This window comes from Heptranchias perlo, unplaced genomic scaffold, assembly GCF_035084215.1.
Source record: "Heptranchias perlo isolate sHepPer1 unplaced genomic scaffold, sHepPer1.hap1 HAP1_SCAFFOLD_52, whole genome shotgun sequence".
Classification (NCBI taxonomy): Eukaryota; Metazoa; Chordata; class Chondrichthyes; order Hexanchiformes; family Hexanchidae; genus Heptranchias; species Heptranchias perlo.
In genome coordinates, this window is record NW_027139537.1 from 5,500,882 (window position 1) to 5,523,116 (window position 22,235).

The 22,235-nt window shown below is 44.0% G+C and overlaps 1 protein-coding gene and 1 non-coding gene across 2 annotated transcripts in view; one reads left to right on the forward strand and one right to left on the reverse strand.

The window, feature by feature from the left end:
• The window catches only part of LOC137314523 (NACHT, LRR and PYD domains-containing protein 3-like), a 374,540-nt gene that overhangs the window by 260,022 nt on the left and 92,283 nt on the right, over nucleotides 1-22,235 (reverse strand). The window lies entirely within an intron of this gene.
• On the forward strand, nucleotides 14,258-14,329 carry trnag-ucc (transfer RNA glycine (anticodon UCC)). Its single transcript has one exon. It is a non-coding gene; the product is annotated as a tRNA-Gly (tRNA).

The window sequence follows — 22,235 nt, forward strand, 5'->3', positions numbered from 1 at the left end:
AGCGCTGGATCCACTGGAAGGGCTGAGTGAGGGCGCAGTGCCGGTGGAGAAGGGAGAAGGGGTTTTACACACCGGGAATCCAGCGGATTAAAGCCGGATTTGGGCTCCAGACTGACGGGAAAGAGAGGGAAGGGTCAGGAAGGTGAGGGGACAAAGAGAGGTACATTTAGTTTGTTGCTCTGGTTTAAGAGAGCTGACAGGGGCTGGCACTAAACGGGAAAGGCGGCTGAGGACCGTCCCAGTGAGACAGATTGGGAGGTAGACAAGGAAAAGGACATGTCAGAGCTGGAGGGGAGTCAGGAGCAGATAATTTGGGAACTTGCACGAACTGAAGTAAGGGAAGAAGAGACAGAGGATTCAATGCAGTGAGAGGAGAGGCTGTGATTTACAGGGCGAGAAAGCAGCAGAGTGTGAGAGGAAATCTAATCTATAGGTCCCAAGAACACAATCCAACTAATGCATTCAACAGTTGATTTCTGTGGTTATTGGTGTCAGGCAACCTTTGTTGGGTATTAATTATATCAAACTTGTTGTTTATTGAATTCAGCCGAGCTTCTAAAACACAAAATCCTCACAATTCATCACGATAAATGAATTGCTAATTCTACTCATCAAGTAAATTGTAATTATATTTCGTCATTCCGATCAAGACATTTCTGATTATATTTTTTTCAGCAAATTTTAATTATGTTTAGTGTTAAGTTGGAAAACAAAGAACATTCACAAAAACAGATTGAGGACCTGACAGGGATATAAACATGAGGAGCGAGTCCCACAATAAAAACTCACCCAATCTGACCACATCACAATAACAGCTTCAAATCACATTTTCTCTGTTTAATTGTACTGGAAGTTTCAGCAGTTCATTCTGATGAATTATTCACACCACAGCCTCTCGCTTTCCCTCTCAGTCGCCCTCTCTATCACTCACTCCACTCTCTTTCTCAAGTCCATTTTCATATCCGATTAAATCCTATCATCCTTTGCCTGCATTCTGTTCACCAGCCCCGTGTTCCACCGATCCTATTCTCAGTCTCATTTTGTTAAATAGTGAAGCCTCTGTGGAATAGTTTAATGTTTCTACAGATCACCCAATTCTCCACCTGTTCACCGACACTGTTCACTTCATCTACAAATCATGGAATAAACAGAATCGAATGCCTCTCCCAGACAGATCTCACAATAATTGAGATTCCTTCTCCTGTAATTATAAAGTAAAGTGATAGATGGCGGGATTGTTCAATTAACAAAACGCCAAAATCACACGGATAATCGACAGATACATGGAAGGGCTCCTGATTCCAACAGATACGGTGCAAATTGAGATAACATAACAACCACACTTTTCATTTAACAGTGAAGTCCAGTGACAGTCAGTGAATTCATCCACAGTGAAGCAGAGAAGGAGATGTGAAAGAGTCAGCAGTAAATTCAGATCAGTAACCAAACATCTGAAGCGGCGTCAGATACACACATAATGAAATAATATTTCGTAACAGTGATCACCAATAAATACATTGAAATCTCAGTTGAATTGAAGCATGTTATTGGGGAGGGAGGACACTGCACTGCCTCCTTGTAACACTGAGACCGTGAGCTGTCTCATTATCAATCACTGAAAACACATTGATGAAAACATATTCCAGGACAGGTTAGTTCCACAAGAAACTGTTAACAGCTCCTGATGGTCTGAAACCAACTCTTAGCCCAAACACCTGATTGCAATACATTCAGTACAGAGAATAATCCAGTAACAATGTCAGCTTTGTATATATAAAGTCATTACAGATATAATGTAACTTCTACAAGATCGAACATTTGGAAGCAAAGGACATACCATTATTCAACACAACATTCAGTACAGAGAATAATCCAGTAACAATGCCAGGGTTGGATATAAAAGGGTCGTTATGGATATAATGCAGCTCTGACAAGACCGAAAGAGCAGAGACTTAACATATTCCATCATTCAACCGATAGAACAGGTGACTGTGTTGAACATGGTAGGAGAAAAAAATCATGTACCAAGTACAGCAGCGGAGTCAACTCTGATTTACGTCATTAACAGCTGAGATAACGGCTTACCTGGAACTCCAACCGCTGCAAGAACAGGAAAATAAATATCTTGTACCAGAAATATTACTGGATATCCCATTTCTGTGAGAAGCACTGACTTCTGTTGGCCTGGAAACCACAGCTCCAGCAGGCACTCTGAGCTGATCCAATCCAACAAGCCCTGATTTATACAGGGGATAAGTCTCCACTGACACGGTTATACTCCTGATCATTGCTATTAGTTACAGTCAGTTTAACAAACACATTATATCAGCAGCTTTGACTCCGCTGTAAATAATGTGGTGAATAAAACACAAAAATCTCTAAGTCCACGATATTACTTAATCAGACCTCTCTCAGGAATAAAGCTTCAATCTGTTCTCATACAGGACTGATCCAATAATAATAAACGGCTTCATTTACAGCTTTTATATAACTATATTGACCATGTTCACTCCTGGTGTTTCATTTATAATTTAGACAGATGTCTGCGCAGTGTGCACTGAACCCAGGGACACGAGCAGACCCGTTTCACTCTGTTCCTGCAGTTTCCCAGTTAAAATATGAATTTTGAGTCTCTGATACGAGGACAGTTAAAGGGCAGGTTGAGAATTGCAGCCGAGAAATGACTGTGGGTGATATTAGGGGACGGACACTGAACGTGTCCCATTGACATTCCTCTCTCCGCTATTTTACTGCAGATGTTTACCCGTTTATTCTACATTGGTTAACGGCTCCAGTAAAATTGGTCCCGTGTAAAACCGAGCTGAGCTCATGACCCTTTTTGAACTCCATCACAAAGGCCCCGTGATTCCCTCACCCGCCTCCATTCCTTCCTCAGCCCATTGCCATTGAAACCCTCATCAATGCCTCTGTCCCCTCCAGACTCCATTCCTCCAATGCACTCCTGACCGGCCACCCAACCCCCACCTTCCATAAACGTGAGCTCGTCCAAAAGTCTTGTCCGTGTCCAACCAGCACCAGGTCCTGCTCGGACTCACTGACCCTCACTAGCTCCCAGTTACATATTCAATAAATTTAAAATTCTCATCCTTGGGTTTAAATCGCTCCCCATTTCCATACCTACAGACAACCCACCGGTCACCATCTCATTCATCGGACACTGGCCTCTTTTGCTGGGACTACCCTCACTTGGTTCCACTCACCTATCTGATCAGAGCCAGGAGAAGCTTCTCTTCCCACCCTATCACCGTTATCTCTGATGTTTCTAAAGGTTCAATCCTTGGCTCCCTCCTCTTCCTCATCCACATGCTGCCCTTTGGTGACACAGTCTACAGACATGGACCAGCTTTCAGATGGACGCTGACAAAACCACCGCCTCTCTTGACCCTTCCAATATCTTTGTGTTGTCAGGTCCACATTCTGTTTTAGATGAGCCACCAGTTCCTCCAGTTAAAAATTGAGAAGTCATGATCTTTGGCCCCAAAATCTCCACATCCTCGCCAGGGATTCCATCCTCACCCCTGGTTTTTTGATTGGTGAGTCACTCACCAATCACTCAAGCCCTTACTGACTTGCTTTGGATTCCAATCTCCTCAGCCTTTTGTTTATTTTTATTCTTTCTCACACTTGAATCCATCAGGACCTCACCCTTCCCTATCTCTATAAACTACCAGTTCCGACAGCCCCTCCCAAACACTCTGCTCCTCCACCTCTGGCCGCTTGTGCATCTGCAGTCCATTTGTCCCACTTCTGACAGTCGTGCCTTCAGCCATATCCACGCTCCTGAATGCCCTCCCTGAGCCCCTCCATCTCCATTCCTCCTTTCACGTGTCAGACGTGGCTCAGTGGTAGCAGTCTCACCTGTGAGATAGAAGTCTGTGCATTGAAGTCTAATTCCAGAGACTTGAACATATAATCCCGGCTGACACTGCAGTGCAGTCCTGAGGAAGCACTCGACTATCGGAGGGTCACTATTGAGGGAGCACATTACTCTCGGAGGGTCAGTTCTGAGGGAGCACATTACTCTCGGAGGGTCAGTACTGAGGGAGCACAGTACTCTCGGAGGGTCAGTACTGAGGGAGTGCTGTATTGTCGGAGGGTCAATATTGAGGCAGCACAGTACTGTCTGAGGGTCAGCAGTGAGGGAGTGCTGCACTGTCGGAGGGTCGGTACTGAGGGACTGGCGCATTGCTGGATGGTCAGTGCCAAAAGAGCGCGGTACTGTCGGACGGGCAGTATTCTGGGAGCGCTGTCCTGTCGAAGGTGCCGACGGTAGGATACTTTAAGCCGAGGGCCCATCTGCCCTCTCAGGTAGATGTAAAAGATCCTACAGCAATATTCGAAAAAGAGCAGGGGAGTTCCTTCCAGTGTCCTGGCCAATATTTACCCTTCAACCAATGTTTATAAAACCGACTTTCTGGCCATTTATCTCATTGCAGTGTGTGGGAGCTTCATGTGCGCAAATTGGCTGCCACGTTTCCTACATTAACACAGCGACTACTCTTAACAATGTACTTCATTTACTGTTTAGGAACGTCCCGAGGTCAAGAACGGCGCTTGATAAAAGCAAGTTCTTTCCTTCTTTCAGACCTTCCAAGAAACCCATTTCTTGCTCCAAGCTTTTGCCGTCCTTCCGACTATTTCCTTCCTTGGTCAGGGGTCGTCGAAATTCTACTCTTGAAAACCAATCATATCCCCTCCGATTCTCCATTTACTTCTCCTCCTTTTACATCCTCCCTAAACCCACTCTTTGACCAAGGTTTTCGCCAGTCCTCCTGATATCTTCTTATTCCGTTTACTCCTCCGTGAATCCGCTTGGGAATGTTTATTCCATTAAAGTCGGTCTGGGAATGCAAGTTGTTGTTAACTTTCATTGGAATGTGTTCATTAGTTGTCCACTGTATGAGGAAACGTAGTTTCTGGGATCATATTCTTGTACCAGAAAGATATTTATATCAGAGACGGACATGCTCACATAAATAAACATTGGAAACTGCTCGTGGACACCGTTTTGTTCGAACAACATAATTGGTTTATGTTCAGGCATCGCCTTGAAATCGGTTTGTACAACCGTGAGGGATCCTTTAGGGCATCCTTGATCTAATAGGAGACAAGCAACACTGACTAGGATGAAGATTTATTCGTTATTTGTCTTTTTACTCTTTGATTATAACCCGTTTTACTGCTCCCTGGGACTGATAATTATGATGAAGATTTATTAGTTATTCTATTCGGTTAAACCACATAGTTCCAGAGCAGTTTCGGTATCCCATTATAGAAACAACATTAAAGCCATGGGGAGAGCACAATGTAGATTCACTCGAATGAGGCCAGGGAAGGGAAACTTATTTGGAAAGACTTGAAAAAACAGGATTATTTCCATGGGAATAGAAAAGACGAGACTTAAATCTTAAACAAAAACAGGCCATTCGGCCCAACTGTTCCATTCCGGTGGATATGCTCCACACGAGCCTCCTCCTGACTTCATCTAACTCTTTCAGAATATCCTTCTGTTCCTCTCTCCCTCGTGTACTTATCCAGCTTCCCCTTAAATACATCTCTACTATTCGCCTCAACTACTCCAGGTAGGAGCAAGTTTCAAAATTGCATCCACTCTCATGGTTAAAAGGTTTCTCCTGAATTCCTTATTGGGTTTATAAGTGACTATTTTATATTGATGACCCCAAGTTTTGGACGCCCCACAAGTGGAAACATCTTCCCTCCCTCTAACATATCAAACCCCTTCCTAATTGTAAAGACCTCTATTAGGGCACTCCTCAGCCTTCTCTTCTCCAGAATAAAAATACCCAGCCTGTTCAGTCTTTCCTGATATTTATAACCTCTCAGTTCTGGTATCATTCTAGTGAATCATTTTTTGCACCTTCTCCAGTGACCGTGTATCGTTTTTATAATATGGAGAACAGAACTGTTCACAGACCTGAAATGTTAACACTGTTTCTCTCTCCACAGATGCTGCCTGACATGTTGTGTGTGTCCAGCATTATCTGATTTAATTACAGTTTACATAGGCTGGTCTAACCAAGCTCCTGTACAAGTTCAACATAATATCTCTGCTTTTCAATTCTGTTCCTCGAGAAATGTTTGCATTTTTATGGCCTTCGCCCCACAGCGATATCCAGCTTGCCCCACAGTATGATGGCCGCCTTGCCCCTCAGTAAGATAGCCAGCTTGCCCCTCAGTATGATAGCCAGCTTGCCCCACAGTAAGATGGCCGCCTTGCCCCTCATCAAGATCGCCAGCTTGCCCCTCAGTATGATAGCCGCCTTGCCCCTCAGTATGATAGCCAGCTTGCCCCACAGTAAGATAGCCGCCTTGCCCAACAGTAAGATGGCCGCCTTGCCCCACAGTAAGATTGCCAGCTTGCCCCTCAGTATGATAGCCGCCTTGCCCCACAGTAAGATGGCCGCCTTGCCCCTCATCAAGATCGCCAGCTTGCCCCTCAGTATGATAGCCAGCTTGCCCCTCAGTAAGATAGCCGCCTTGCCCCACAGTAAGATGGCCGCCTCGCCCCTCAGTCAGCCTTGCCCCACAGTAAGATAGCCAGCTTGCCCCTCAGTAAGATGGCCGCCTTGCCCCACAGTAAGATGGCCGCCTTGCCCCACAGTATGATGGCCGCCTTGCCCCACAGTAAGATGGTCGCCTTGCCCCTCAGTATGATGGCCGCCTTGCCCCTCAGTAAGCCTTGCTGGCAGATATTTTGTTTTCAGTTCAGGGCGGGAGTGAATGGTTCCCTTTTACCCACTGTGTGCTGTACATGTCCAGTAGCTGACACTGTTCCATACATGGGCCGTAAAGTACAGAGAAGGAGAGACACACTGAGAGAGGTATTTTGTTTAAATGTAAAGGCACTGATTTTTTTGCAGGTGTCTGTCTCAATTTTGTGTTTATTCAGGGCCACCATTTTGTGTCAACACAGCACTGGGACATTTATTACAGAGTCCCACTCCTCGCTGGGAAAGAAACACACTGTACAGAGGACAGGAAATATAAAGTGAAACACAGAGACAGATCTGAATGGAGATCAGAAATTGCACAGATAAAACATCGGTGCAGATCTCGTTGTTATGTTTAATAACTGTTTTTTTATTCGTTCATAGGATGTGGGTGTTGCTGGCGAGGCCGGCATTCATTGCCCATCCCTAATTGCCCTTTTGAAGTTGGTGCTGACCTGGCTTCTTGAACCGCTGCAGTCCGTGTGGTGACAGTTCTCCCACAGTGCTGTTAGGAAGGGAGTTCCAGGATTTTGACCCAGCGACGGTGAAGGAACAGCGATATATTTCCAAGTCGGGATGGTGTGTGACTTGGAGGGGAACGTGCAGGTGGTGTTGTTCCCATGTGCCTGCTGCTCTTGTCCTTCTAGGTGGTAGAGGTCGTGGGTTTGGGAGGTGCTGTTGAAGAAGCCTTGGCGAGTTGCTGCAATGCATCCTGTGGATGGTACACACTGCAGCCACAGTGCGCCGATGGTGAAGGGAGTGAATGTTTAGGGTGGTGGATGGGTTGCCAATCAAGCGGGCTGCTTTATCTTGGATGGTGTCGAGCTTCTTGAGTGTTTTGGAGCTGCACTCATCCAAGCAAGTGGAGAGTATTCCATCTCATTCCTGACTTGTGCCTTGTAGATGGTGGAAAGGCTTTGGGGAGTCAGGAGGTGAGTCACTCGCCGCAGAATACCCAGCCTCTGACCTGCTCTCGTAGCCACAGTATTTATATGGCTGGTCCAGTTAAGTTTCTGGTCAATGGTGACCCCCAGGATGTTGATGGTGGGGGATTCGGCGATGGTAATGCCGTTGAATGTCAAGGGGAGGTGGTTAGACTCTCTCTTGTTGGAGATGGTCATTGCCTGGCACTTATCTGGCGCGAATGTTACTTGCCACTTATCAGCCCAAGCCTGGATGTTGTCCAGGTCTTGCTGCATGCGGGCTCGAACTGCTTCATTATTTGAGGGGTTGCGACGGGAACTGAACACTGTGCAATCTTCAGCGAACATCCCCATTTCTGACCTTATGATGGAGGGAAGGTCATTGATGAAGCAGCTGAAAATGGTTGGGCCTAGGACATTGCCCTGAGGAACTCCTGCAGCAATGTCCTGGGGCTGAGATGGTTGGCCTCCAACAACCACTAACATCTTCCTCTGTGCTAGGTATGACTCCAGCCACTGGAGAGTTTTCCCCCTGACTCCCATTGACTTCAATTTTACTCGGGCTCCTTGGTGCCACACTCGGTCAAATGCTGCCTTGATGTCAAGGGCAGTCACTCTCACCTCACCTCTGGAATTCAGCTCTTTTGTCCATGTTTGGTCCAAGGCTGTAATGAGGTCTGGAGCCGAGTGGTCCTGGCGGAACCCAAACTGAGCATCGGTGAGCAGGTTATTGGTGAGTAAGTGTCACTTGATAGCACTGTCGACGACACCTTCCATCACTTTGCTGATGATTGAGAGTAGACTGATGGGGCGGTAATTGGCCGGATTGGATTTGTCCTGCTTTTTGTGTATGAGATTTTTGGACTGGTATGTAATGTGTATCTCAGTCTGCACTAATAGAATTGATACACTATCTTTAAATTTCATTCTACGAATGCATTCTGAACAGGTATCTAATTTGTTTCTCAGGTTTACTATCTTACAATATTTCTCAATCTGATACTCTACCTGAGTTTTGGACTTGTATGCAATTTGTATCATATGATACACTTTTCGAATGGATATTGCATGTATTAAAGTCATGTGTGTGAGAGTTCTGGGCTGGTATTCAATTTGAATCTCGGGGTACATTATTGGGATTCATTCTGTACCTTTGAATCGGGTACCATGTGTGATTTCTATCTGGTATTTAATTGGTAGCTAATGTTGCTCTATTGTGAGATTGACACAGTGCCTTTCACTCTGAGAGTGTGATTTTGGACTGGGATTTTTGTATCTACCTGTCAGTGGGACTGAGTTAGGGGGAAATGGAACTGTGTCTGCCTCACCTACTCTGCTTGACTGTTGGATTGAAAATGTGTCTCGGAAATTCTGATCAGTGTGGGACTGACTACTTCTGCTGTCTGAGACTGTGGAACTGATGACCTGTCTGTGTCTCTGTGCTCTGTGAGTGATAATATACTTACTGTGTGTGAGAAGGAGCTGGCTGTACTGTTCCTTCTGCCTCGGGTGGAGGAAGCATCACATTTATTCTGGATCGTTCAAGGGTTTGCCTGGAGAAAGAAAATTATCTCTTGTTACTCAGGAACATGTGAGGTCGAAAATACAGAAGTGATCAGTTTAATATCTCTGTTAATGATCATTTTGAATATCCACAAATGAAATCCAGTGATACAAACAGTGTCAGTGTCTCACTCCACTGGAGCACTGCAGCACTCAGCTTCTCCTCACCAGGTGTGTTGGGCTGTTTTACAACACTTTAGTGACATCCAGACACGGCCCAACCCCTCCACTGATCCATGAATGGGACTGCCCGATGGGAAACAGGTCAGGTTTCTAATCTCCTCTCCCATGGGACTAACCGTTCAATTGAAACCAAACAGCCGCGGTTTAAAATGTGTCCTTCACACTTCTCACCTGATGCCTGCAATAGATGCTCTTTGTATAACTCCCCACATCCTTACTGTCCGGCTCTGTTTCCACTCTTCACTGTCCAATAACAATAAACAGGGTGAGGCTGGAACTAAACCAGGACCATTCACTCCTGGTTTGGGGAGAGAAAGCAGCAATGATTTTAATAGCAGGTTCTTCCCATTCTCTCTCCCTTCCCCTGGACACACCCTGTACACACACAGCCCGAGAATGACCTCTCCCTTCCCCCCTCTCACTCCATGTTCCGTGACCAGTTCCTGATCCACTCCGCCTCTTACAAACAGCCCCCGGACGACCCCTGAACTTCCCCCGGACTCAATGCCGATCTCTGAGCCCATCTGCGGACACGGTCCCGAAGCGATGATCTGCTGTAACGAGGCTGCTCTTTGCTCCCTTCCCCCGGGGGCCGTGATCTCTCCATTCCCGGCTGTTTTAAACCATCTTCTTCCGCTCACTGAGGGAATGGCGCCCACAATTCCCAATCCAAAAATCGATGGAAACTTTCCCCAATTGGAATTTTTCCGAGTCTGAGCAAAGGAAGTGGGGCTGGGGGAAAGATCAGAGGGAATGGGGTCCACAGGCAGTGCAGGAACAGGCACCAGAATGGGAAACAGATGGGATTCCACCAGTGCCTAACGCTGGAATCCAGACTGACTTTACAATCTCCAACTATTAAACTAGATGTTTCCATCCCTGCTGTTTCTCTCGGGGTCTTTTGATGGTAAAGAGCCTTTCAGAGATAAAGTGAGCGGCTGTGAAATCAGCAAATGGATTCTCTTCATTAATGGCCCCTATAATGTGTGACTGAGAGAGGATTTCTCAAACCAATCCTGGAGAAACATGGGAGGAAAGAGGGAGTCGGTGTATTTGCTGGGACCGTGTAGGGTTAATATCAGGCAGCAACAGTCGCAGATTAATTTAACCGGAGTGAAACTGTAGGTCACTGAGAGTAATATCGAACAGCCCTGAGCTGTAAAACTGCAGATAGTACAACAGGCATTAGAGGGTTAAATGTGACCCTTTGTTTCTGACCCTCTCTGTACTGTCCCTGAGTGTGGGATTAATAGTGTTTCTGACCCTTGTACAATATCAGTGAGAGATGAGATTGCATCTTCTGTCTCTCCAACGCGATCTTTCTGGATAAAACGGCACTTTACCGGTCAGTCCGGAACTAATACTGTTAACGTCTGTCTGTCACTGTGTCTCACCGCTCTCTCTGTCTCTCTCACCGTGTCTGCCTCCCTCTCTCTCTCTGGTGCTGTATATGAAGGTGGATACTGCTATTGAGCGTGATTTGGACACAGATAGGGAGTGTAAGACTGATACTGTCTCTCTCTCTCTCTATTGCTGGACATGAAAGTGGGATACTGTCTGATATAAAATAGAGAGAATGAGATGTCCGGGCCGGGCCTCACTGTAACTGGGGATGAGTCCGGCTCCAGTCCAAGTTCATGGTCATTAACTTTCCACAGATTCAGGGCGAGAGTCTCTGTGAGACGGTAACACTGGCGGAGAAACTCCGCGTCATAACTCAAACCCCAACACATGAGATTCTCCAAATAAGCTGGAATAAGGTGTTTGTGAAACGCTGAACCCGTCTGGGAGGGGAGGTGTGGGGAGATAGAACAGGGAAACAGACTGAAATGGAGGAGCCGAGTTGACTTGTTATTGAATGGACTGTATTTAGGCAGGAATATTAACGATTTCTCATTGTAACGGGGCTTATTTGAAAGCTTCGGGTTTTGGGAATCCTTGAATATGAAGCCCGGGTCTGTCAGGGTTTGTGCGGAGCGCTGAGGTTCGGTTCTATTATCGATAAACGGTTTGAAACTGTCGGATGGAGAGAACTGGAGGTGGAGCTGGAAGATCAGAGGCCGCTCTCCGCTCTGTCACTCTGACTGTCTCCTCCCCTCCCGATTTCTCTGTTTAATCCCCCATATGGAACCAAAGCGGGTCGGTGGACTCTAAACACGGTTTACTCGTTAACAGGACGAAAGGCGAGTAATGTTCCTGATCTCCTGGGCACCAGGCAATTCAACGTTATTTGTTTCTGTACAGATTTACATTTCAGTGATTCCCCAGTGAGTTTGATGCGTTAAGTAAATAATCCAACAAAATAGAACAGAAACGGAGCGAAGCGCTGAATTCCACAGATGTAGAAAGGTTATTCGAGCAGTTCTGGTGATTCTTTCCGAGCCCAGCATGGCAAGTAGTTTAAATAAATACAAGAAATCTGGTGATGTGTGGGCTGGGGTCTATAAGTCACCGTTTAAAGTACCGGACTGTGGTCACTGCCCCGACTCCAGTCCCATTAATACCTCATCTCGTCCACAACGAGAGAAAAGCAGCTCAAAGCCACACTGGTAGCATGATATCAGCGTCTCCCTTCAGACAGTAACCAGTCCTTTCACAGATACAGAGGGTGGCTCTGAAAAGAGCCTTTACATCGAGTTACATTGAAACTACAGCACAGAAACAGGCCATTCGGCCCAACTAGTCTATGCCGGCGTTTATGCTGCTCATGAGCCTCCTCCTTCCTTACTTCATCTAACCCTATCGGCATATCCTTCTATTCCTTTCTCCCTCATGTGCTGATCTATCTTCCCCTTAAATGTCGCTCTGTTATTTGCCTCAGCTGCTCCTCGTAGTTGCAAGTTCCACATTCTAACCACTCTCTGGGTAAAGCAATTTCTCCTGAATTCCCCATTTGATTTATTAGCGACTATTTTATATTTATTACCTGAAGGTTTGGACTCCCCACAAGTGGAAACATTTTCTCTACGTCTATCCCAGGAAACCCTATCATTATCTTAAAAACGTCGATCAGATCAACCCTCAGCCTTCTCTTTTCTACTGAAACGAGACCCAGTCTGTTCAGTCTTTCCTGATAAGAATATCCTCTCATTTCTGGTATCATCCTTGTGAATCTTGTTTGCACCTTCTCCAATGCCCCTATGTCTATAATATGGAGACGAGACCTGTTCACAGTATTCCAAGTCTGGTCTAAACAAGGTTCTGTACAAGTTTAATATAACTTCTTTGCTTTTGAACTCTATCCCTCGAGAAATGAATCCTAGTGTTTGATTTGTCTTTTTATGACCTGATGAACCTGGGTCGCTACTTTCAGTAATTTGTGTATCTGTCCCACGAGATCCCTTTGCTCCTCTATCCCGTTTAGACTCTTATTATCCAAGCAGTGTGTGACCTCCTGATTGTTCATTCTGCAAGTTTATTAATGGCCTTTTGCATTTTGATGCTTTCTTCCTTTGTATTAACTAAATCCCCCAATTTGGTGTCGTCCACAAATTTTGGAATTGTACTTCCGATTCCCGAATCCAAATCGTTCATGTAAATTGTGAAGAACAGTGGTCCCAGCAACTGGAACTCCACTTCCCACCTTTTGCCAGTCTGAGTAGAGACCCTTAACCTCTATTCTCGGCTTTCAGTTTTGAAGCCAACTTGCTCTCCATTCTGCCACCTGACCTGACTCCACGTGCTCTGAACTTAGCCATGAGTCTACAATGTGGTACATTATAGAAGACCTTCGGAAAATCCAAATATATCACATCTACTGCATTAAACTTGTCTACACTTTCTGTTCCTTCTTCAAAGATTTCAATCAGGTTGGTCCTGTCCTTTGGGTTATCAGATTGAGCCTTGGCCGGTTTACTTGCTCTTGGAGCTCACAATGCTGGTTTTCTTCGGCAGCAGCACGGCCTGGATATCAGACAACACCCTGAGCGATGGTCACCCATCCCAGCAGCTTGTTGAGCTCCTCGTCGTTGCGGATGGCCAGCTGCAGGTGTCTGGGGATGATACGCGTCTTCTTGTTTGTCCCAGGCCGCGTTGCCGGGCAGCTCGAGGATTTCAGCCGTCAGATACTCGATGCACAGCAGCCAGATAGACCGGGGCTCCGGCACCCACACGTTCAGCATAGTTCCCTTTTCGCAGGAGCCTGTGAACACGGGTAACAGGGAACTGCAGTCCGGCCCGGGATGAGCGAGACTTGGCCTTGGACCGAGCTTTACCGCCGGTTTTTCCTCTTCCAGACATTTCCACAATCTCACAAACACTTTCACAAAGAATGAAGAAATCCTCCCGCACTCGCCCTTCTTATACCTTCTGGAGGAGTACAGTGGGGGCACTTGTGATGGGTCTCTCTCAGAGTGTTTACACTGCCCGCTCACCCTCACTGATATTCTATCTTTGAACTGCTGTAATATTGTCCTTTAGTAATATTGCTGCTCCTCCTCCTTTCCCTATTTCCCTGTCCTTTTTAAAGATCTTATAGACTTGAATATTAAGCTGCCATTCCTGCCCAGTTGGTAGTCAGGTCTCTGTAATGATTTAATGGAATTATTTAACTTTACTCAATGGCTGATGTGAGCTGTGGTAAAATGTATTTCCAGCTGGTCAAGTATTGCAGGTATCGACTGTCTCTTCAGTCCGATATAAGGTGAAGAATTACTGGCTGGTGTGGAATTTCCATTGATTGGGGGTTGGTGAAATCTACTGGGCGGAAACAGGAACTGCAACAGAGCGAGAAAGGATCCGTCAGAAACCAGTGAAAATGAAGAACAAAATCCAACAGCCTGCAGTGTCTGTTCAGGATCTGATGTTTGGGAACTATTTTATTGTTGATTATTTTCAGCGATGGTGGTATAGTGGTGAGCATAGCTGCCTTCCAAGCAGTTGACCCGGGTTCGATTCCCGGCCATCGCAATTCAGTGTTCTTATTAGTTTATTTCCATCAGAAACTCTTAAGTTTACAATCGAATTTGATGCAGTTCAGTTGGATATTGTTTCCAAGACAGAATCGAGTGTAATTGCAGTAAAATGTTATCAACCTTCATTTATTTTCCCTATCGAAGGAAAAGAGGAAAAACATGCTGGAAATACTGATTTGTCAAGGGTCGAATGAGAGTGAGGAAGGGAAATGATCTGTTAGCCTTTTTTGGAAGGGTGTTGGAATATAAGAGTGAGGAGGTCTTGCTGCAATTGTAGTATGAGGAAATATTGTGCAAAATTGGACAATATTGGTTGGAGTTTAGAAGAATGAGAGTTGATCGCATTGAAATGTATAAAATTCTTAGACGGCTTGGCAGTGTAGATGCTGAGAGTCTGATTCCCCTGGCGGGAGAGTCAAGAACGAGAGCTCATACTCTCAAGATGAGGGGTCGGCCATTTAGGACCAACATGAGGAAACATTTCTTCACTCGAAGGATTGTGAATCTTTGGAATTCTCTACAACCCAGAGGGCTGTGGATGCTCAGTCGTTGAGTTATATTCAAAGCTGAGATCGATAGATTTTAAGAGAGCAACATGCATGATAAAGAGTTGGACGACCATGCATTTTAAACAGTGAGAGCAACATGCATTATAAAAGTGAGAGCACCATGCATTGTTATCAGTGAGAGCACCATGCATTTAAAAAAGTGAGAGCACCATGCATGACAAACAGTGAGAGCAGCATTGATTATGAACAGTGAGACCAATATGCATTTTAAACAGTTAGAGCACCGTGCATTATAAACAGTGAGAGCACCGTACATTATAAACAGTGAGAGCAACATGCATTATAAACAGTGAGAGCACCATGCATTATAACCAGTGAGAGCACCATGCATTATAATCAGTGAGAGCAGCATTGATTATGAACAGTGAGACCAATATGCATTATAAACAGTGAGAGCACCATGCATTATAAACAGTAAGAGCACCGTGCATTATAAACAGTGAGAGCACCATGCACTATAAACAGTGAGAGAACCATGCATTGCAAACAGTGAGAGCAGCATTGATTATGAACAGTGAGACCACGATGCATTTGAAACATTGAGAGCACCGTGCATTATAAACAGAGAGAGCACCATGCATTATAAGCAGAGAGAGCACCATGCATTGTAAACAGTGAGAGCACCATGCATTATAAACAGTGAGAGCACCATGCATTTTAAACAGTGAGAGCACCATGCATTTTAAACAGTGAGAGCACCACGCATGATAAACAGTGAGAGCACCGTGCACGATAAACAGTGAGAGCACCGTGCACGATAAACAGTGAGAGCACCATGCATTATATACAGTGAGTGCACCATGCATTACAAGCAGTGAGAGCACTATGCACATTAAACAGTGAGAGCACCATGCATTATAAACTGTCAGAACACCATGCATTATAAACAGTAGGAGCACAATGCATTATAAACAGTGAGAGCACCATGCATTATAAACAGTGAGAGCACCGTGCATTATAAGCAGTGAGAGCACAAAGCATTATAAACAGTGAGAGCACAATGCATTGAATGCAGTGAGAGCAACATGCATGATAAACAGTGAGAGCAACGTGCATTATAAACAGTGAGAGCACCATGCATTATAAACAATGAGAGCAACGTGCATTACAAACAGTGAGAGCACCATGCACATTAAACAGTGAGAGCACCATGCATTATAAGCTGTCAGAACACCATGCATTATAAACAGTAGGAGCACAATGCATTATAAACAGTGAGAGCACCATGCATTATAAACAGTGAGAGCACTGTGCATTATAAGCAGTGAGAGCACAAAGCATTATAAACAGTGAGAGCACAATGCATTGAATGCAGTGAGAGCAACATGCATGATAAACAGTGAGAGCAACGTGTATTATAAACAGTGAGAGCACCATGCATTATAAACAATGAGAGCAACGTGCATTATAAACAGTGAGAGCACCATGCATTATAAACAGTGAGATCACCATGCATTATAAACAGTGAGAGCAACATACATTATAAACAGTGAGAGCACCATGCATTATAACCAGTGAGAGCACCATGCATTATAATCAGTGAGAGCAGCATTGATTATGAACAGTGAGACCAATATGCATTATAAACAGTGAGAGCACCATGCATTATAAACAGTAAGAGCACCATGCATTATAAACAGTGAGAGAACCATGCATTTCCACAGAGAGATACCAAGCATTATATACAGTGAGAGCACGATGCATTATAAACAGTGAAAGCACCATGCATGATAAACAGTGAGCGCACCATGCATTATAAACAGTGAGAGCACGATGCATTATATACAGTGAGTGCACCGTGCATTACAAGCAGTGAGAGCACTATGCACATTAAAAAGTGAGAGCACCATGCATTATAAACTGTCAGAACACCATGCATTATAAACAGTAGGAGCACAATGCATTATAAAGAGTGAGAGCACCATGCATTATAAACAGTGAGAGCACTGTGCATTATAAGCAGTGAGAGCAACATGCATGATAAACAGTGAGAACACAATGCATTGAATGCAGTGAGAGCAACATGCATGATAAACAGTGAGAGCAACGTGTATTATAAACAGTGAGAGCACCATGCATTATAAACAGTGAGAGCAACGTGCATTATAAACAGTGAGAGCACCATGCATTATAAACAGTGAGAGCACCATGCATTATATACAGTGAGTGCACCATGCCTTATAAGCAGTGAGAGCACTATGCACATTAAACAGTGAGAGCACCATGCATTATAAACAGTGAGATACCAAGCATTATAGACAGTGAGAGCACGATGCATTTTAAACAGTGAGAGGACCATGCATTTCAACCAGTGAGAGCACCATGCATTATAAACAGTGAGAGCGCCATGCATTATCAACAGTGAGAGCGCCATGCATTATAAACAGTGAGAGCGCCATGCATTATAAACAGTGAGAGCGCCATGCATTATAAGCAGTGAGAGCACCATGCATTTTAAACAGTGAGAGCACCGTGCATTATAAACAGTGAGAGCACCGTGCATTTAAAACAGTGAGAGCACCGTGCATTTTAAACAGTGAGAGCACCTTGTATTTTAAACAGTGAGAGCAACGTGCATGTTTATCAGTAAGTGCACCGTGCATTTTAAACAGTGAGAGCACCGTGCATTTTAAACAGTGAGAGCACCATGCATTATGAACAGTGAGAGCACCGTGCATTTAAAACAGTGAGAGCACCGAGCATTTTAAACAGCAATTGCACCTTGTATTTTGAACAGTGAGAGCACCGTGCATTTTAAACAGTGAGAGCACCGTGCATTTTAAACAGTGAGAGCACCGTGCATTTTAAACAGTGAGAGCACCTTGTATTTTAAACCGTGAGTGCACCTTGTATTTTAAACTGTGAGAGCACCGTGCATTTTAAACAGTGAGAGCACCGTGCATTTTAAACAGTGAGTGCACCTTGTATTTTAAACTGGAGAGCACCGTGCATTTTAAACTGTGAGAGCACCGTGCATTTTTAACAGTGAGAGCACCGTGCATTTTAAACAATGAGAGCACCGTGCATTTTAAACAATGAGAGCACCGTTCATTATAAACATTGAGTGCACCGTGCATTTTAAACAGTGAGAGCACCTTGTATTTTAAACTGTGAGAGCACCTTCTATTTTAAACTGCGAGAGCACCGTGCATTTTAAACAAGGAGAGCACCGTGCATTTTAAACAATGAGAGCACCGTGCATTTTAAACAGTGAGAGCACCGTGCATTTTAAACAGTGAGAGCACCGTTCATTATAAACATTGAGTGCACCGTGCATTTTAAACAGTGAGAGCACCGTTCATTATAAACATTGAGTGCACCGTGCATTTTAAACAGTGAGAGCACCTTGTATTTTAAACTGTGAGTGCACCTTGTATTTTAAACAGTGAGAGCACCGTGCATTTTAAACAGTGAGAGCAACGTGCATTTTTATCAGTAAGTGCACCGTGCATTTTAAACAGTGAGAGCACCTTGTATTTTAAACAGTGAGAGCACCTTGTATTTCAAACTGTGAGTGCACCGTGCATTTTAAACTGTGAGTGCACCTTGTATTTTAAACTGTGAGAGCAACGTGCATTTTAAACTGTGAGAGCACCATGCATTTTAAACAGTGAGAGCACCGTGCATTTTAAACAGTGAGAGCACCGTGCATTTTAAACAGTGAGAGCACCGTGCATTTTAAACAATGAGAGCACCGTGCATTTTAAACAATGAGAGCACCATACACTTTAAACAGTGAGAGCACCGTGCATTTTAAACAGTGAGAGCACCGTGCTTTTTAAACAGTGAGAGCACCTTGTATTTTAAACTGTGAGAGCACCTTGTATTTTAAACAGTGAGAGCACCGTTCATTATAAACATTAATGCACCGTGCATTTTAAACAGTGAGAGCACCTTGTATTTTAAACTGTGAGAGCACCGTGCATTTTAAACAGTGAGAGCACCGTGCATTTTAAACAGTGAGAGAACCGTGCATTTTAAACAGTGAGAGCACCGTGCATTTTAAACAGTGAGAGCACCGTGCATTTTAAACAGTGAGAGCAACGTGCATTTTTATCAGTAAGTGCACCGTGCATTTTAAACAGTGAGAGCACCTTGTATTTTAAACTGTGAGTGCACCGTTCATTTTAAACAGTGAGAGCACCTTGTATTTCAAACTGTGAGAGCACCTTGTATTTCAAACAGTGAGAGCACCTTGTATTTTAAACAGTGAGAGCACCGTTCATTATAAACATTAATGCACCGTGCATTTTAAACAATGAGAGCACCGTGCATTTTAAACAGTGAGAGCACCGTGCATTTTAAACAATGAGAGCACCGTGCATTTTAAACAATGAGAGCACCGTGCATTTTAAACAGTGAGAGCAACGTGCATTTTTATCAGGAAGTGCACCGTGCATTTTAAACAGTGAGAGCACCTTGTATTTTAAACTGTGAGTGCACCGTTCATTTTAAACAGTGAGAGCACCTTGTATTTTAAACTGTGAGAGCACCTTGTATTTTAAACTGTGAGAGCACCTTGTATTTTAAACTGTGAGTGCACCGTTCATTATAAACATTAATGCACCGTGCATTTTAAACAGTGAGAGCACCTTGTATTTTAAACTGTGAGAGCACCGTGCATTTTAAACTGTGAGAGCACCTTGTATTTTAAACTGTGAGTGCACCGTGCATTTTAAACAGTGAGAGCACCTTGTATTTTAAACTGTGAGTGCACCGTTCATTTTAAACAGTGAGAGCACCTTGTATTTTAAACAGTGAGAGCACCTTGTATTTTAAACTGTGAGAGCACCTTGTATTTTAAACAGTGAGAGCACCGTTCATTGTAAACATTGAGTGCACCGTGCATTTTAAACAGTGAGAGCACCTTGTATTTTAAACTGTGAGTGCACCTTGTATTTTAAACAGTGAGAGCACCGTGCATTTTAAACAGTGAGAGCAACGTGCATTTTTATCAGTAAATGCACCGTGCATTTCAAACAGTGAGAGCACCTTGTATTTTAAACAGTGAGAGCACATTGTATTTCAAACTGTGAGTGCACCGTGCATTTTAAACTGTGAGTGCACCTTGTATTTTAAACTGTGAGAGCAACGTGCATTTTAAACTGTGAGAGCACCATGCATTTTAAACAGTGAGAGCACCGTGCATTTTAAACAGTGAGAGCACCGTGCATTTTAAACAATGAGAGCACCGTGCATTTTAAACAATGAGAGCAACGTGCATTTTTATCAGTAAGTGCACCGTGCATTTTAAACAGTGAGAGCACCTTGTATTTTAAACTGTGAGTGCACCGTTCATTTTAAACAGTGAGAGCACCTTGTATTTTAAACTGTGAGAGCACCTTGTATTTTAAACAGTGAGAGCACCGTTCATTATAAACATTAATGCACCGTGCATTTTAAACAGTGAGAGCACCTTGTATTTTAAACTGTGAGAGCACCGTGCATTTTAAACAATGAGAGCACCATACATTTTAAACAGTGAGAGCACCGTGCATTTTAAACAGTGAGAGCACCTTGTATTTTAAACTATGAGAGCACCGTGCATTTTAAACTGTGAGAGCACCGTGCATTTTAAACAGTGAGAGCAACGTGCATTTTTATCAGTCAGTGCACCGTGCATTTTGAACAGTGAGAGCACCTTGTATTTTAAACTGTGAGTGCACCGTTCATTTTAAACAGTGAGAGCACCTTGTATTTTAAACAGTGAGAGCACCTTGTATTTTAAACTGTGAGAGCACCTTGTATTTTAAACAGTGAGAGCACCGTTCATTATAAACATTAATGCACCATGCATTTTAAACAGTGAGAGCACCTTGTATTTTAAACTGTGAGAGCACCTTGTATTTTAAACTGAGAGCACGGTGCATTTTAAACTGTGAGAGCACCGTGCATTTTAAACTGTGAGTGCACCTTGTATTTTAAACAGTGAGAGCACCTTGTATTTTAAACTGTGAGAGCACCTTGTATTTTAAACAGTGAGAGCACCGTTCATTATAAACATTAATGCACCGTGCATTTTAAACAGTGAGAGCACCTTGTATTTTAAACTGTGAGAACACCGTGCATTTTAAACTGTGAGAGCACCTTGTATTTTAAACTGTGAGTGCACCGTGCATTTTAAACAGTGAGAGCACCTTGTATTTTAAACTGTGAGTGCACCTTGTATTTTAAACAGTGAGAGCACCTTGTATTTTAAACTGTGAGAGCACCTTGTATTTTAAACAGTGAGAGCACCGTTCATTATAAACATTAATGCACCATGCATTTTAAACAGTGAGAGCACCTTGTATTTTAAACTGTGAGAGCACCTTGTATTTTAAACTGAGAGCACGGTGCATTTTAAACTGTGAGAGCACCGTGCATTTTAAACTGTGAGTGCACCTTGTATTTTAAACTGTGAGTGCACCTTATATTTTAAACTGTGAGTGCGCCTTGTATTTTAAACTGTGAGTGCACCGTGCATTTTAAACTGTGAGTGCGCCTTGTATTTTAAACTGTGAGAGCACCGTGCATTTTAAACTGTCAGAGCACCGTGCATTATAAACAGTGAGAGCGCCGTGCATTATAAACAGTGAGAGCGCCGTGCATTTTAAACAATGAGAGCACCTTGTATTTTAAACAGCAATTGCACCTTGTATTTTGATCAGTGAGAGCACCGTGCATTTTAAACAGTGAGAGCACCATGCATTGTAAACAATGAGAGCACCTTGTATTTTAAACTGAGAGCACCGTGCATTATAAACAGTGAGAGCAACGTGCATTTTTTTCAGTAAGTGCACCGTGCATTTTAAACAGTGAGAGCACCGTTCATTATAAACATTGAGTGCACCGTGCATTTTAAACAGTGAGAGCACCTTGTATTTTAAACAGTGAGAACACCTTGTATTTTAAACAGTGAGAGCACCTTGTATTTTAAACAGTGAGTGCACCGTGCATTATAAAGTTGCAACAATGTCCAGAGCAGGTGTGTGTGAAGCCCAGGGAGAGAAGAGAAAACACACCCAGGGGGAGGGTTGGACCCTGCAGCAAACACTGAGCAGCTCAGACAGGCAGTGCGGAACCGGTTGGAGGCATTCAGAGGAAAGGCAGGGGAGAAACAAGCTGCAGACTTGGATTCGGGCGAGATTCTGTGCAACTGGGGGAGTGTGAGGGAGAGAGTGAGAGGGAGGGAGAGAGAGAGGAGGGATAGGGGGAGAGAGCACCTTGTATTTTAAACAGTGAGTGCACCTTGTATTTTCAACTGTGAGAGCACCTTGTATTTTAAACAGTGAGAGCACCGTGCATTTTAAACAGTGAGAGCACCGTGCATTTTAAACAGTGAGAGCACCG